Source organism: Podarcis pityusensis (assembly GCF_964106645.2).
Source record: "Podarcis pityusensis genome assembly, chromosome: 14".
Classification (NCBI taxonomy): Eukaryota; Metazoa; Chordata; class Lepidosauria; order Squamata; family Lacertidae; genus Podarcis; species Podarcis pityusensis.
In genome coordinates this window covers 38028180-38045652 of record NC_138039.1, presented here as the reverse complement: position 1 = coordinate 38045652, position 17473 = coordinate 38028180, and the positions used below count along the sequence as shown (strand labels likewise).

Here is a 17473-nt window from a genome sequence, read left to right as displayed (position 1 = left end):
AGAATTAGCCAATCACATGTGGCCTATTGTGTAAATAATGTATATAAAGCAGATATTTTGGGGGAACTTTCATTCCTCACTATTATGAGCTGAATAAAGAGCATGAAATCCACACTCGACTCCGAGTATATTTCAAGAGGGCAAAAATTTGCATTGTTTTCTCCACCCAGTTCTGCCCTGCCCACCAGTGACATGTGACCTCCCCAAAACCTGCCCATAGGGGAATACCTGAAAAAGATTCCTCTCCCCACTCCATTAGATGCCAGGAGCCTTTGCACATGGAGAAGAGGGTTATGTCTAAAAACACTTGAGAATAATCGCACAGAAGATCTTGAATGCTCTTCCTGAAGAACAACAGATCCAGAAATATTCCCCTGGGTTGATTATGTAATATATTCTTCAAAGGGGGCTATTTAGGAAAGAGAGAGTGAGTTCTTTTAAACAGATTAAAGACAATTTACAATCATTCTACAATCCTTGGGCAGATTTCCTGTATTCCCAGAGTTAAGCATTTGATTGGCACCCTAATGGAACTCCTGTGTAGGCTTTTCTTTTATGCACCAAGATGTCTGATGCTTTGGCAGTTTGTATTTCCAACTTTCAACGGCTGCACAGCAGGGGAAAGTACAGTAGGTGTGCTGCTTGCTCCATAATTGCAGCAGTGTGCTAGGCTTGGTGCCTGCTTTTCACATGTTCCTCTCACTTCTGGAACCCTACCCCTTGCCTTAAGTGTGCATGCACATTCACAACCCCCTCCTCCTCTTGAGCCCAATCCAGTTATTTTTCTTCCTCTGCATGCCCTCCTACTATTGAGACCTGGAGATGGGGGTTAATTGGGAGAAAGGAGGACAGACCCCTCCCAGGGAGTCTATGCAGCAATTTTTGGAGATGGAGGTTAATTGGGAGGGGGAAAGGACAGGAGGAGGTTAAATTATTGACTACGCAGTAATTTACGGCTGGCTCTCATCAGGCTGAAGTAAGCTGCATGCACAATCATCATAATTCTTTTTTCTTTTAAAGGGCTCTTCTCTACCTTTAGATTTAAGACCTCTACCTGCCACCTGGAGTGGGGAAGGCAAACCTGGAGACTTCAGGCCAGCCCTGGGGGTCTGGCAACCCTAACTTTGTGTTTTTCAGGACAGGAGTCTCTTGCCATTTCATGAGACTCCCCACTCCCACCAATTTGTAGCAATTCACTACAGTCATAAAATAGCTATAAATCAAGGAACTGATAATACAAAATGCAAAAGTCCACCCTATAAAAGCAAAAGATTAGCAGACAGTTGTATGCTGAGAGGAAGATCCAGCTATTTGCAACAGGAGATCAAGGAGCCAAACAACGAAAACTGCCCCCACTTCTCTGGAGTCAAAAGGCCTTGAGAAATTCACTTGATTAAGTGCATTATTTAATATTGTACCTGGTTTTATTGCAATGGCTTCTATGTTATTATACTGAAGGTAGTGCCAGCATTTCGACTTTAGTTTCCAATTTTCTAGGGTTTATAACCACCACTAAAAATAACATTTCATGTTGGAACATAGCCTGTAAAGGGTTTTCTTCTTTTTCAATGTGGCTTTTATTTCTAATGCTTTTTATTATCTGTCTGTTTGGCTGGCTTTGTGTTGATTGAGTGTAGAAACCAGAAAGCCAGAAACCTCTCTCTTCCACCAACCCTCTTTCTTCCCCCCCTTATCTGTATGCACAAACCCATCGTAATTTTCAGAAGCAGAATTTGGCAAAACATCAGTTAGATCTCATGTTGACCTAACCTCGTTTCTTGATTCTTTTTTTCTTTTTTTTAATGAGTCATCAACAATGAACTCCAAAAGTTCACATAAATCTGCTTTAGAGTAATAAAATGTTAGGGTATAATCCCACAAAAATGGCATTAGATTATACCTTGTTTGTACTGGCATGTGAATGGATGCTGTCTCCAAAATTCATATCTTACCTGCAAAAAACAGCAGGAACAGCATACCATCCCATAAACAAGGGTGGGTGTGTGATGGATCTTTGGACTTGCCATGCAAGTGTAGGCTTTGGGGGCAGAGTACAGTTTGCTGAGAACAAATCTAAGATTTCACATTTGCAAAGTGGTTGGAAGCTTTATAACTGCAGACGCTTCCTTCTGAAAACTATGCAACTACCCAGAGGTTTTGGAATCCCATGGTAATATTTTCCCTGCCATCATTAAGATTTTTCAGCAGAAAGGTCATTGCAACTGCCAATAGAATGAGCAGCAAATGCCTTTTTTAAAAAAGCCCGTTGGGTCATCTGTAAAATATGGTACCCTTAATGTAGAGCATATGATGTTTGTAGATTCACAGAGCTGCTATTATTGTTAAGATTCAGTGCAATTTTTCTTAAATGGAAAGACTTGTTCATACTTATGCATTATGTATGTCAAAATGACTCGTACTCTGGAATGACTGAGCTCCTGTGACCTCAATTTGGCTGGCAGGCGCCATTTTGTTTTTCCGTACATGGTCCAAGATGTTCTATCTGTCTGGGGCCGGGGCAGAGAAATTGTTTATTTTATTTAAAACCCCTTCTAAAGCACATAGTGTTTTAAAAATCTCCATGCAGTTACACTATGTACAGTAGAAAAACAATATCCATGAAAACAAAGTAAAATAAATAAATATCAAAAACCAATTTTTAAAATAAAATATTTCTACACACAAATGAAACAGATTCAGTGGATCCATACACTTAAACTAGAGTCCAATGTTATGGGTCAGGGAAAATCCAGTAAAAAAAAAGGTAAGTCTTTACAACCAGGCAGAGGGCCTTCTCGGTAGTGGTGCCCGCCTTGTGGAACACCTTCTCATCAGATGTCAAGGAAATAAACAACTACCTAACTTTTAGAAAACATCTGAAGGCAGCCCTGTTCAGGGAAGTTTTTAATGTTTGATGTCTTATCGTGTTTTTAATGTTATATTGGGAGCCGCTCAGGGGCAACAGCAGAAAATGCCCACGTTATTCTATAGGGTGTGATGCCATGATTTCCCTAGATTGTGTTTTCCAAGCAGGCTCTAACTTCCCTGGGGTGGAATCTGTCCCCATTGTTTTGCTACACAAATAGCCTTCCACGTTCTTGGAGACAAGGTGGGATGGAGTTTAGTACAGTAGGAGCAACAAGCTCCTGGGGTGCTTCATCAGCTGAGTCTGAACTGCATTCTCCACCTGGCTCCTCTTGCTCACTAAAGCCTGTTGCCTCTTCCGCAACCAACCATTCCCCCTGACCTGTCCCCAGTGTCCCACCACCACAGCCTGGGCTCTGAGCATTCTTCCTTTGAGGCTTCCTTGAGGCTGCTGCCTCCCACCACAACTCTTCATCCAGCCAATCCCTGACATCTCCTTTGTAGCACTGTGAGGGAAATGGGGTCTCTGAGTTACCTTAACAAATTCCCAGTCCCCAGAATTATTTGAGGGAAGCCGTGACTGATTAAAGTGGCAAGACACTGCTTTAAAGGGATAGTGCAGATGGTACCTTAGCGTTCAGTACATGATGTGCCTTTGCACGAGTCTGTACTGGAGGCAAAACAGCAAGTCTCAACTCAGAGATTTAACAGGAGTTAAAGGGCAGGGGGTGGTGGTGTCCAAAACAGGAATAATGCCAATAGTAGCAACACAGAAACTAATTTTTAAAAAAACCATTAAAAGTTGTGTCCGAAATCCACTGCAAAAGGCAAAGTTTAGGGACAAAATGGGGAATTTATAGGGGTTGTCCCTGGCAGAGATGGGGGAATATGTCAATTTTGTTTTTCCATTTTTCCAACCTTCAGTTCTCCCCATTTTCACACCTATTTGCCATTCTTTTGAAAGTCCTCTTGAAAATTATTCAGTGAATTTCTTCTAATATATACATTTTTGCACACAATTAGGCCTAATTAAAAAAACAAACTCCCCCCTATTAACCTTCTCTAATATTTTTGAGGTTATTTTCACTAGTACACTACATGTCACATGCCTGGAGAACTGCATTGCAAAATTCAGAGAAATGTGAATTCTGAAGGATCATAGAACCACAGAACTGTAGAGTTGGAAGGGACCCTGAGGATCATCTAGTCCAACCCCCTGCAATGCAGGAATAGGCAGCTGTCCCACACTAGAATCGAACCTGCAACCTTGGTGTTATCAGCACCATGCTCTAACCAACTGACCCTGATCCATGGATGGCTGTGTTTTGCGTATTGTTTCGGAATTTGCAAACTGGGGACGTTCACCTTTAACTGTGAACTGAATCAAATTCCTCCCCTGCCCCCAGCTAAGCAGAAGCCAGGTGAGCACTGAGAATCTCCTTTCTTGTAACTTGAAGCCATTGGTTCGAGTCCTACCCTCCAGAGCAGGAGAAAACAAGTCTATCACCCACCCACCTACCCCTGCAAAAAAAAGAGAGAGTATGAATTTGCATAACATTTCTCCATGCTGATTTATATGTATAGATGCAAATTTAGATATAATTGCTATAATTTACATAGAAATGCAGCGCAGCTCAGCATATTGGGGAAGGCCTAAAGACTAGTGTGCCTGTGGTCCAGCGGTCTCTCAATGTGGCCGTCCATCTTCCAGGTCCCCCCTCTTCCTTATGGTTCTTTATTCTTTTTCTTTTTTTAAAAAAATATTTTTTATTGCTCAATTTCCACATAACAAATTATCAAACCATATAATCACCTACAAAGTTTCCCCCCTTCCCCCCCACCAAGGACTTCCCTCAGCTCCTCTCCCTGCTTTCGCTGCACATATTTTCTCTGCATATTATGAAATTGTATATATCCTTACATATCTGTCCATCCTGTTATCAACAATAAATTTTTGTATGTTTATTCAAAACCTGCCAAGGAGTCCAGTTCATTTTGTTGTCTTTTTAAATAATTTGTGAAAAGTTCCCATTCTTCCTTGAAGTCACTGTTGTCCTTGTCTCACAGTTTGTATGTCAGTTTAGCCAGTTCTGCATAGTTCATCAATTTCTCTTGCCACTGTTCTTTTGTCGGGGTTTCCTCATTCTTCCATCCTTGTGCTATCAAGGCTCTTGCCACTGTTGTAGCATACATAAATAAGTTCTTTGTTTTCCTTGGCAGGTCTTGTCCATGGTTCTTTATTCTTAAACCAGGCTTTGATTGGACAGTCCTTCAGAAGGAGGACTCCTTCAAATAGAGGATTCTACCCCCAGGCACTGCCGTTGTTCTGCCATTACATTCTGACTAAACAGCAAGAAGAACCTTCTGATGTTAAGAGCTGTTTGACAGTGGAACAGTCTCCCTCAGGAAGTTGTGGACTCTCCTTCCTTGGAGGTGTTTAAGCAGAATTTGGATGGCCATCTGTCATGGATGCTTAGCTGAGATTCCTGCATTGCAGGGGGTTGGACTAGATGACCCCGGGGTCTCTTCTAGCTCTACAATTCTATGATTCTCTGACCCCCCCCCCGGTTTTTTTTGCCATGCTCAAATGGCCACCATGTCACTAAGCCATAAGGTAAGAGCAAGGGACAGTCAGAATGGAACAGATCCCAGACAGAATGCAGTTCAGAACACTTTCCTATGTGATATTGGGAATCAGAATTCCCACAGCAATGACCCTATGACCCATTCCTAGGAGACGAAAACAGAACTCATCCATTGGGTGCTCGCTGCAAGCCAAGTGGCAGGCAACAAACCACAGCAACCAGGACTCACATTTCTTTTCATCATTGCTGTTTTTATATGAAAAAGCTGGCATACTTTTACACTCGTAAGCCTACACAATAATAATAATAAAAAGGTGTGAACAACTGAAATGTTAATTTCTTGCTTTAATTACAAGACGAAATATGTCATTAAAATATACAGTCATCCGAGTAGCTGGTAATTGCCAATCAAGTGTATAACATGTAATAAAGAGATTAAATTAAGCAAAGAAGATTTTTTTAGTCTGGATCTCAAGAAGGAATTCCTAAGGGCAAGATTTATATACAGCACAGCCTTCCTGGCAACAAGAAATAAAACTGGCAATATGCCAGAGGCTGTGGTTAATTTGCATCTTAATGCAAATAGAGAACTTTCATTAAGGCATGATGGGGAGGCCTGCTTCCCCCTCCCTTTTTTTAATTTTAGAAAGCTGTTAAAAAGTTTAGATGAATGTCTTGCAAAACACACATGGAGAAGGAATGACTCATGGGCTTCAAAATAATAATTAAAAGGGCAAAGCAGTGATTCCCTGAAACCAGATCCTCACTGACCAGCTCTACCTACAGGGTAACGGCATCAATTAGGAGATTTTGGCTAGGATGTTCTATGGTAAAGGTTAAAAGGTAAAGGACCCCTGGATGGTTAAGTATAGTCAAAGGCGACTATGGGGTTGCGGCGCTCATCTCGCTTTCAGGCTGAGGGAGCCGGCGTTTGTCCACAGACAGCTTTCTGGGTCATGTGGCCAGCATGACTAAACTGCTTCTGGCGCAACGGGACACCATGACAGAAGCCAGAGCACACGGAAATGTCATTTACTTTCCCGCCACAGCGGTATCTATTTATCTGCTTGCACTGGTAGTGAATCCCCGCGACGGGGTGTGCTCCCGTTGCTTGGTCCCTGCTCCTGCCAACCTAGCTGTTTGAAAGCATGTCAAAGTGCAAGTAGATAAATAAGTACCGCTCTGGCGGGAAGGTAAACGGTGTTTCCGTGTGCTGCTCTGGTTTGCCAGAAGCAGCTTAGTCATGCTGGCCATATGACCCGGAATCTGTCTGCGGACAAGTGCCGGCTCCCTCGGCCAGTAAAGCGAGATGAGTGCTGCAACCCCAGAATTGTCCGCGACTGGACTTAACGGTCAGGGGTCCCTTTACCTTTACTGGTGTGCTTTCAAACTGCTATGCTGGCAGGAGCTGGGACAGAGCAATGGAAGCTCACTCCATCACAGGGATTTGAACCACCGACCTTCTGACTGGCAAGCCCAAGAGGCTCAGTGGTTTAGACCACAACACCACCCGCTTCCTATGAGCACAGCTCAGTGGCAGTGGAGCCTGAGAGCCACACCCCAACATCTCTTATTAAAGGATCTTTGGAACTGGGTCTGAGACAAGACAGTTGTCGTTCCAGCAAGGTTGGCGCTAGGTGAGAGGGGCCCTGCTGGCATCTTTGTCATAGTTTGAAATGTCTTCTGTGGCTTGGAGTGCATTTTACCAGCTTTATCTGGTTCACTAGCTATGGCTCTTCTGGGACAGGGGTAGACTGACCCCCGTTATCCCTCAGTTGGTAGCCTTAAGTCTGGATTACTGCAGTGCACTCTACCTGGGGCCACCCTTGGGTTTGGTTTAGATGCTCCAGCTGGTACAGAATGTGGCAGCTGGGCTGTTGATGGGGGCACACGGCCGATAACGTGAGACATCCCTGCACTATTGAGTCATGGTTTAAGTTCCTTATATTTACAAAGCCCCAACAACTTGGGTCCAGGTTATTTTAGGGACAGTTTAAACCCTTATATCCCAGCTCAATAGCCAAGATCAACTGCAGGAATTATGAACACTGACTGACATGCTCTGGGATTTCGGGCATGGCAACTTTCCCAGCTCTGCCAGGAGATACCCAACAGCAAGCCACCCACCTTAATCCCCCTGTGCTGGGCCCGGGGGTAACCCGTGAAATGCGGTCCAGGAACAGCCCAAAATCCAAAGGTTCCACTAGGAGTCAGTCTGACAGGGCCAAGGCAGGACACGAGGCAGGAAACCTGGCAAGGACAGGGACAAGATCTCAGGCAGGAACTAGCCTACAGCAATGTTGCTTCCGCAACCTGGGGCGGGGTCCGACAGCCTTTTATCTTTGTCAGGGTAGCGGCTGGTCCTAATCCCCCAGTGACTCACCTCTCTGCTTCGCCCGAAGGCGAGCACTCCTCCTGCGAGCACTCAGGTCTCTCCTTCTCTCAGACCTTAGTCTCTGCAGCTCGGGAGACGTCGGTGGGTTACTAGACCCAGGGGCTGCCTCAGCCTCCCCTGACCAAGCCGGTAGTGGAGCAGCTGTAAGTGATGGCCCAGCTGAAGGCAACAAGGCAATCCCCACATCTGGAGCCAGGGCAGGCTCAGGCCCCTGACTTGGCCCAGCTGGTGTTTGTTGCAGGGGAACCTGTGCAGACTGGGACTCTTCAGGATCAGGACCCAGACTTGGTTCAGATGATGCCTGAGGCAAAGGATCCGGTGCAGACTGAGTCTCCTCTGGTTCCAAGTCCAAGCCCGAGTCCCAGGCATCACACCCCAAACCCTCCATTTTGTAGTTAAAAAGCATCTTTCTAACTGCCCAGATCGAGCAACCTGAACCTGTGGGAAATGAGCAGCTTTGATGGTCCAGTATGCCTCCCATAAGATGATGTGGTGGCCACCAACTTGGATGGCTCAAAAGAAGCTTGGGCACATTCATGATGGCTATGTATTTCCTCCACTATGAGAATGTGAAACCGGGGAGAGTGCTTTTGTTCTCAGGTCCTGCTTCCAGATTTCCCAGGGGTATCTGGTTGGCCACAGTGAGAACAGAACTCTGGACTAGATGGGCCTTTGACTTGATCCAGCAGACAGACCCTTCTTATGTATTTATTACAGGTGAACAGACATGCATGCACAAAGGTATCTGGAATACTGTGGACCAGATAGCATCCTTGCTCCAAAGGTCAGGGAGGTGACCTGAGCTATGGTCTGCTGTGTGGCTCCCCCAGAGGAGAGAACTATTCATATCTACAAGACATGATGGCTATGGTCTGCTTCCACAGTTGGGGGTTAGTACAGTGGTACCTCTGGTTGTGAACGGGATCCGTTCCGGAGTCCCGTTCGCAACCTGAAAGGAACGCAACTTGCGTCTGTGCACGCGTGGGTTGCGATTCGCCGCTTCTGTGCATGCGTGTGACGTCATTTTGTGCATCTGCGCATGCGTGAGTGGCAAAACCTGGAAGTAACCCTTTCCAGTACTTCCGGGTCGCTGCAGGACGCAACCTGAAAAGACGTAACCTGAACCAAATGTAACAAGAAGTATGGCTGTAATAGGTTTTGCATAGCTCTTTGAGAACTTCTCAGTGTCCAGGACTTGGACTATAAGTAAGTAAGTAAGTAAACAAATAAATAGATAAATAAAAGAAAATTGACAGGGAACTTGCAAAATGCATCTTTTGTAGGGTGGAGAATGGACAAATTAAGACTCCTGCAATGTTTTTGACCTCCTTCAACCTACCATGGTGAACATTTTCTTCATTAGTAGTAACAATAGAATGAGCGAAAGTAAAACTGAGATCCCTTAATAACCATTTTATGTGTGCGTTCCCCCTTGTAATTTTTTTGCAACTCATTGCTTTATTGATCCCTATAAATATTTAATTACAAAAAACCCCATTAGATTTATGTCACTGCAGGGCATATGTTAATAAAACTGTCAAGGAAAAGACTGCCTACAGGAATTCTAAGTTAGGGTTAGCTGCAAATGCAGATGCACTCGTGACAGTATAAGCAGCATCATATTTTAAAGAAAATAAAATGAACGGCTCTTGAATTAAGTATATTCATTTAAGATGCCCAGATTCAGCAGTTAAATTGCCTTCCATGAAAAGGGGGCTTGTGCTTCTCTGGACAATCTTTCTGTGTGCAGATCCGCAGATCCATTGCGGAGGATAAGTCTCTCAGTGGCAACTAGCCATGGCTGCTATAGTCATCCTTGAGGTTAGGAGGCAGTAAGCCACTGATGGGAACAACTTCGGAGGGAGCTGTTCCTCTTGTGTCCTGCCCATGGGCTCTCCATTGAAACCTGATTAGCCACCAATCAGGCGATGGGATGCTGGGCTAAGATAGACCTGTTCATTGGATCCATCAAGGCTCATGTTATGTTATGAGGAAAGGTTGAAGGAGCTGGGTATGTTTAGCCTGGAAAAGAGGAGACTAAGGAAAGATATGATTGCCAACTTCAAATATCTGAAGGGCTGTCACATGGAAGATGGAGCAAGATTGTTTTCTCCTGTTCCGGAGGCTGGGATTCGTACCAATGGCTTCAAATGACAAGAAAGGAGATTCTGACTAAACATCAGGAAGAGCTTTCTGACAGTAAGAGCTGTTTGACAGGGGAACAGTCTCCATGTGTGGTGTAGTGGTTAAGAGCGGTAGACTCGTAATCTGGGGAACCGGGTTTGATTCCCTGCTCCTCCACATGCAGTTGCTGGGTGACCTTGGGCCAGTCACACTTCTCTGAAGTCTCTCAGCCTCATTCACCTCACAGAGTGCTTGTTGTGAGGGAGGAAGGGAAAGGAGCATGTTAGCCGCTTTGAGACTCCTTCGGGTAGTTATAAAGCGGGATATCAAATCCAAACTCTTCTTCCCTTGGGAGGTGGTGGACTCTGCTTCCTTGAAGGCTTTTAAACAGAGGTTGGATGGCCATCTGTCATGGATGCTTTAGTTGAGATTTCTGCATTGCAGGGGGTTGGACTAGATGAGCCTCGGGGTCCCTTCCAACTCTCCAGTTCTGTGATTATCCTTCCACCAGCGGGCTAAATCCTTCCTATGCAGATGGGCCGTTGAAAACCAAGGTGCAGAGGATGCTGGTCACTGAGCTGTATCTTAATTGCCAATTCTAAATGTTCTGGTGTATTCTAATTTTCAACTGGTTCCTTTTTATTACTTATTGTTTTCAAAGATTGTAAAAGCAGAGACATCATCTTGCCGACAAAGGTCCTTATAGTTAAAGCTATAGTTTTCCCAGTAGTGATGCATGGAAGTATGGAAGTGACAGCTGGACTATAAAGAAGGCTGATCACCGAAGAATTGATGCTTTTGAATTACGGTGCTGGAGGAGACTCTTGAGAGTCCCATGGACTGCAAAAAGATCAAACCTATCCATTCTTCAGGAAATCAGCCCTGAGTGCTCACTGGAAGGACAGATCGTGAAGCTGAGACTCCAATACTCTGGCCACCTCATGAGAAGAGAAGACTCCCTGGAAAAGACCCTGATGCTGGGAAAGATGGAGGGCACAAGGAGAAGGGGACGACAGAGGACGAGATGGTTGGACAGTGTTCTCGAAGCTACCAGCATGAGTTTGACCAAACTGTGGGAGGCAGTGGAAGACAGGAGTGCCTGGCGTGCTCTGGTCCATGGGGTCACAAAGAGTTGGACACAACTAAACAACAACAACAAGCCGCCTTGAATCCCAATTTGGGATAGAAATAAGAACTACAGTGACTGCCTCCTCTCCTGCTGCTGCTGCACCTGTAAGTAACTCACCAATTCTAGATTTGTCAATCTCACATTCCTCCTCTAGCATTTCCTCTCAAACCTTCTGCCTTTCCCTTTGTCTTTGGACGTGTAAGCCGCCATGCCTTTCTTTTCCATTTGTGAACATTTATACACATTTGCCACCGGCATTGCCTATTTGAATTTTAATAACTGTGGTAAGTAGCTTTGGGATTTTTATTTTGTCTGAAAAGGGAGTCGGACACCTAATAAATACACTCATACATTCCAGTGTCTCATATAGGCTGCAATCCTTCTCTCTCCCCTTAATCTGGGGAGTAATCCCCACTGAACAGAGGGACTTGCTTCTAAGCAGCCACTCTTGTTTAAATTGGCCTGTGCAGCTGCAGCACACATCAACTCAGAAATAAGCTCCAGCAAATTCAATGGGGCTTACTCCCAGGTAACTGGGGGTAGGATGGCAGCTTTGGGCTGTAGCTCTGCACCTAGCAATCCATTGTAAGTAATGGGACACTTGTACAGGGCTCTGACTTTACAATGTTCGAGGACCCAGAAAGATACGATTTTCAAAATAAAATAGGTCATTTCCAAAATTCATACATATGGACAAATATATTTGCATACCGTCTTTTCCTTTTCCTTTAGATGTTTTCCTCGGGGGGGGGGGGGGCTTAGCCAAAGTGCAAAAGCTGCCGTTTAATCTCTGCATTAAAAAAAATAAAAATCCAACGTGCTTTTCCCAGTGACTTAATGGAGCCTAACAAGCAATTAATGGCTTTAAAATCAACAGGGTTCCTGGATTGCACAGTAACCTGAAATTAATTATTTAGAGACGCTCTCAGTCCTCCATCTTGCCTTTCATTTCAAAGACTCTGTGTCTGCCAATTCCAGTTTCCCAGTCAACCATCGGCATCGAGCCAAGGTTTGTAGGCCAACTTTCATCACAGCAGAAAGACCTGTCTCTGGCTCACTTTTTAAGCTTCCTTCAAACAGGCACAATGCCTTTGCCTCCGGTTTACAGTGTGTCCCTGGTGCCCAGGCAATTGGGATGCGCAATGAAGGCTGGGTCTTTAGAAGCAAGGTCAGGAGTTGCTTATCTTAAAAATGGCAGCGTTGCTGGTGGACCGTTGTTCAGAAAGATAACAACAAAGGTTTGCCCTGATGGCTGCATGGGTTCTATGACAGATGGAGAGGTTTGATCTTCTTGCAGTCCATGGGACTCTCAAGAGTCTCCTCCAACACCATAATTCAAAAGCATCAATTCTTCGGTAATCAGCCTTCTTTATGGTCCAGCTCTCACTTCCATACATCACTACTGGGAGAACCATAGCTTTAACTATACGGACCTTTGTTGGCAAGGTGATGTTTCTGCTTTTTAAGATGCTGTCTAGGTTTGGCATTGCTTTCCTCCCAAGAAGCAGGAGTCTTTTAATTTCGTGACTGCTGTCACCATCTGCAGTGATCATGGAGCCCAAGAAAGTATAATCTCTCACTGCCTCCATTTCTTCCCCTTTTATTTGCCAGGAGGTGATGGGACCAGTGGCCATGATCTTCGGGGTTTTTTTGATGTTCATGGCTTCTGGTTCCTGTGGCTTGTTAAAGAGTGTGGAGAGCAGTTAAGAGACCCCTTATTCCCCTTCCTGAGCTACAATTCCCAGAGTTCTCTGGGAAGAGGGGTTGATTTCTCAACCACTCCGGGAACTGTAGCTTTGGGAGGGGAATAGGGAGGTCTCCTGGTAGCCCTCAGCACCCTTCAGAAACTAAGGCTCCCATAATTCTTTGCAGGAAACCATGCCTGTTCAAAGTGGTACCATAGCACTTTAAAAACATGGTGTGAATATGGCCTGTGTTTCAGACCACATGTGATCAAGAGTGGGTCACAGGAAGGAGTCACCACCACCACACCTGGCCTCCTGGCAGCAGAATGACTGCCACTTATCGGGAGAGATGAGGTGGCAAAGCGGCTGGCCCTATGTAGGGACATCAGCAGAGTGGTTCTGGCACTCCTGCTGGTACCGATTTTCTTTAAGGGCATGCAAATTCCTGGCCAAAGAGTTGGTGTATTGTAGAGGCTAAGACACCAAGATTCAAACTGAGTAAATTAATAAACACAGCTCTGCTATGTTCTTAACTCTGGGTCCATTGAGACTCAGTCATTGCTCTTCTGCTGCAAGCTAGATGAGGAATTGTAGCTGACATGTTGTTTTTTAAGCACTGTTGTTCAGGGGTGGGTGTGGGTGTGTGTGTGTGTGTGTGTGAGAGAGAGAGAGAGAGAGAGAGAGAGAGAGAGAGACCCTTCAGTTAAGGAGAATACTCAAATAAAAGGCTTTGGTGTAATAAGCCTCAAAATTCTGTAGCTTATAAAAATGCATCTGCTAAACTAATAACTTGAAACACGGCCCACATGGTGCATCTGGTAAGGTCTATGAATATGTCAAATTTCAGATAACAATTTTGCCACACATATAGCAAGTTAAACTGTGCTGGAAATCAACATATGCCCTTTTAATTCCCATTTTTGAACAGGTGTACCGTTATAGTCTATTCAGGCTTATCGAGGAAGGCAACCCCACATTGCTTTAGTTATGAGCAGCACTTCAAGAGTTTTTAAGGCTTTCCTGCACCATTAAAACCCATGGCATCAAAGGAAGGCAGTGCATGTGCATTTTAATTTTGAAGCAAACATTCTGCCAGTACGTCAATGTTTGCAGAGGAAGCCACCTAGTGGTTACTATATGCAGTACCTATTCCTTTAGTTATGGATTGAGACAGTGTGATGCAGTGGTTAGACCAGGAGCCACCAAGCTTTTGGGGGTGCCTGGGCCCCACTGGGACAGCTGGCAAGATGTGATGAGGACCAGGCAGACACGCAGAACATGCAAAAGCACATCACAATCACACATTGTGTGTCATCTTGGCTGGTCATAGGCAATTCCTCTAGACTGAAAAATCCAAGAAAGACTGTGGGTGCAGAGAGGATTACTTACAACTGTGCTGCCTGTTGAAAAATATAATCCTGACTAGTCTCTCCTCTTTGTCTTTCCAACACCAGAGTCTCCTGCAAGAGCATTTAAAGGAGCCAACATGAGGCAAATGGGCCAGTTTGTTAGGTTGCTTAACTATATAAGGTATTTGCATCCTATGTATTTAAGTACAGATGTGTCTGGAATGAGTCCTTTTATTCGTGCGGACTTAGGGAGGGCACCGCTATGCCTACAAAGGCTTGTTTTCAGAAATCTCAGCTTGTTAGCGATAAACCAGAAAATCCAAGCAGAGGCTGTGATACTGCTTCACAGTTCCTATTTACCAAGCTGCCAGCTTAACTTGTTTGAGAAGTACAATATGCTCCCTATTCGGATCTGCTCCCTCTCTATTATTATTTTTTTGTATTAGTCACATGTATACAAAAGGCTTACTGAAATGTTTGATTAAGACAGAGGTGGGGAACATAGCTGTCAACCGTCCCTTATTTGGCGGGAAACTCCCTTATACCAGCACCATGTCCCGCTGCTGTCCCTTATTGATGATGTCCCTTAAATTTCCCGGGTTTCAAAGGAAGCAGCTCCTCTCCCTCCCACCCTGCCGGCCAGAGAGGAGGAAGGCTCCAACTGTGTTGCTTGGCTGACCGGCCCTTCCCCCTCCGGCCTCCTCTCACCAGCCTCGGCCCCCGGGAGCCCCTCCCCGCCGGGACTGGCGGGAGACTCGGGCCCTTCCACCGCCATCCTCCTTGCGGCCGCCGAACTGAGCGTCTTTGCCTGCCGCCGCCGCTCCCTCTAGGCCGTACTGTGGCTGCGCTGCCGAAGGACCCGGATGAGATGGGCAGCCTGGCGTGGCCTATGAATTGCTGAGAAGCCTTGAGAGGAGAGCGAGGGCAACCATAGAGAAAGCAGTTCAGAGAGAGGAGGTGGAGGCGGAGGCGCGGGCAGGTGTTCCAAGGGCTAACCATAGAGGGGGAAAGTGGGGGAAGGACTGCAAGCGCTTCTCCCATAGATTTGTAGTGGTAGACTAGCATAGATGGTCTGATCTGCGGGTTTACTTCGGGCGCTATTCCCCCCCCTTCCTCCTGCCCCGCCTGATGGAACTGAGAGCTGCAGATGGAGCACGAGAGAAAAGATACAGAACTGCAGCAGCATCTTCATAGCTTGGACTTCGTTTTGCACGTAAAGTGGTTGCTGCTTGTAGTTATTTAATTGCAGTGTTTCATCGGCTGGTGTCTTGAGCAGCAACCTCTGGTAACAAAGGGCTAAAAACTGGCGCTGCTCTCCCAAATTATCTGGTCCCTTTTAACTTCGTATTTCAGCGGGCTGACTAAAATCCCCTTTTTTGGCTGCTGATCCCTTATTTTCGAGGCTGCTGGTCCCTTATTTTCAAATCTGTAAGTTGACAGCTATGGTGGGGAACCTTGGGCCCAGTGCGCCCAGTGTGGCTCTCAGCTCTCTCCATCTGGCTCTCAGGTCCCTCTGTAAGCCACACACCTTCCTGAGTCACCAGGAAGGTGAATGTTTTACATCCCATCCTTCACCTGGCTGGAATATGTCACTGGATTCCGATAATGCTTCTTGCTTGCCTGAATGGACAGTGGGTAAAGGTAAAGGACCCCTGGATGGTTAAGTTCAGTCAAAGGCGACTATGTGTTGTGGTGCTCATCTCGCTTTCAGGCCAAGGGAGCTGGCGTTTGTTTGCAGACAGCTTTCTGGGTCATGTGGCCAGCAGGACTAAACCACTTCTGGCGCAATGGAACACTGTGATGGAAGCCAGAGCGCAAAGAAACTGCGGTACCTATTTGTCTACTTGTGCCGGTGTGCTTTCGAACTGCTAGGTTGGCAGGAGCTGGGACAGAGCAACGGGAGCTCACTCCATCACAGTGATTCGAACCACTGATCTTCTGATCGGTAAGCCCAAGAGGATCAGTGGTTTAGACCACAGCGCCACCCGCATCCCTATGGACAATGGAGGGGTATGTCAGACCCTCCAAGTGTCCCTATTTTCCAGGTAAACTCTGGAACTTACAGAAGCTGTCCCAGTTTCTGATTTGACCCCAGAATGTCCCACTTTTCCTTAGGACGTCCCTATTTTCATTGGAGAAATGTTGGAGGGCATGGAGTTATGCAACCTGCGAGCTAAGGAGACAAGTAACTATACAACCTTTAGAAGACATCTGAAGGCAGCCCTGTATAGGGAAGTTTTTAAAATGTTTAATGTTTTATTATGTTTTTATATATGTTGGAAGCCGCCCTCAGAGTGGCTGGGGCAACCCAAACAGAAGAGTGGAGTATAAATAAAAATATTATTGTTATGGAATAGGACATCCCTGTTTTCATCAGAGAAATGTTGGAGGGTATGGGATATGTTTGTGTGCGTGTAGAAATGATCCTGCTGTACAAAGGGAAAGTTTAAATTCATTGCTCTGACCACTTTTGCTTCTGGCCCCACCCAACACATGCATGTGGCCCCTGAAAGGTTTCCAGCATTCCTCAACCTGAAATACATTCCCCGACTCTGCTTAAAATCAATGCTGCAAGCTTCAATCCGTTTAATCAGATTCATCAGTAGATTAATCAACCCAAGCTTTAAGTGACCCGTGGAGAGTAAGGTAATCAGCAGGGCTGAAAATTAATTTTTTAAAAAGAAGAAGAAACCCTCCCCCCTCTTCCTCTTCGTATGTCAGTGTAACGGAATGAGAAATAATTATTCGCGGCATTCCCTTTTTACAAGGAGCAACAGTTTTGGTGAGTTAAATTACAAGATATCTTCCAGTGACTGCTACCTGCTATTGCAGTGGCAAAACTTGGATCCATGTGACCTTTTAACCCCCAAACCCCACCTTAAATGTCAATATTACATGTGACTTGCTAGAGGTTGAACAGTACCATGTGCAGGAATGTGGGTGGGAGGATATAATTTTAAAGCAAATTAACCACATTTGCACTTCCCTGGCGTATATATTGTCTGGAACACAAGCAGATTGTCCACGTCTACAAATTCAGTTGTGTTGTTTGGGATCAAAAAAAATGTGTACAATATGCACACTTTGGGGGGGAAATGCATAGAAAAGACTAAAACGCATGTTTTAGGACTAAAACACCTACATATTTTACATATTTTAAAGGGAAGTGAGTACAAAAAAGATGTACAACTTAAATGCGATTTTTGTCTGTGCGAAGTGAGGTGAGAATATTCTCTACTGGAAAATTCTCCGGAGAATATTCTCTACAAACTATAAATTCTGTGTCGTCTACACAGCTGTGTGATGGCCTGGGAATCAGATTCGGATGCTGAACCTGAGGA

At 45.3% G+C, this 17473-nt stretch overlaps 1 long non-coding RNA gene across 2 annotated transcripts in view; it reads left to right on the top strand.

Annotated features, from left to right (window-relative positions):
* Positions 1-14148: 14148 nt before the first annotated feature.
* The window catches only part of LOC308462776, a 40352-nt gene continuing 37027 nt past the window's right edge, over positions 14149-17473 (top strand). For both annotated transcript variants that reach the window (XR_013979342.1, XR_013979343.1), the window contains exon 1: positions 14149-14313. This is a non-coding gene — a long non-coding RNA (uncharacterized lncRNA). The remainder of the gene's footprint in view (positions 14314-17473) is intronic.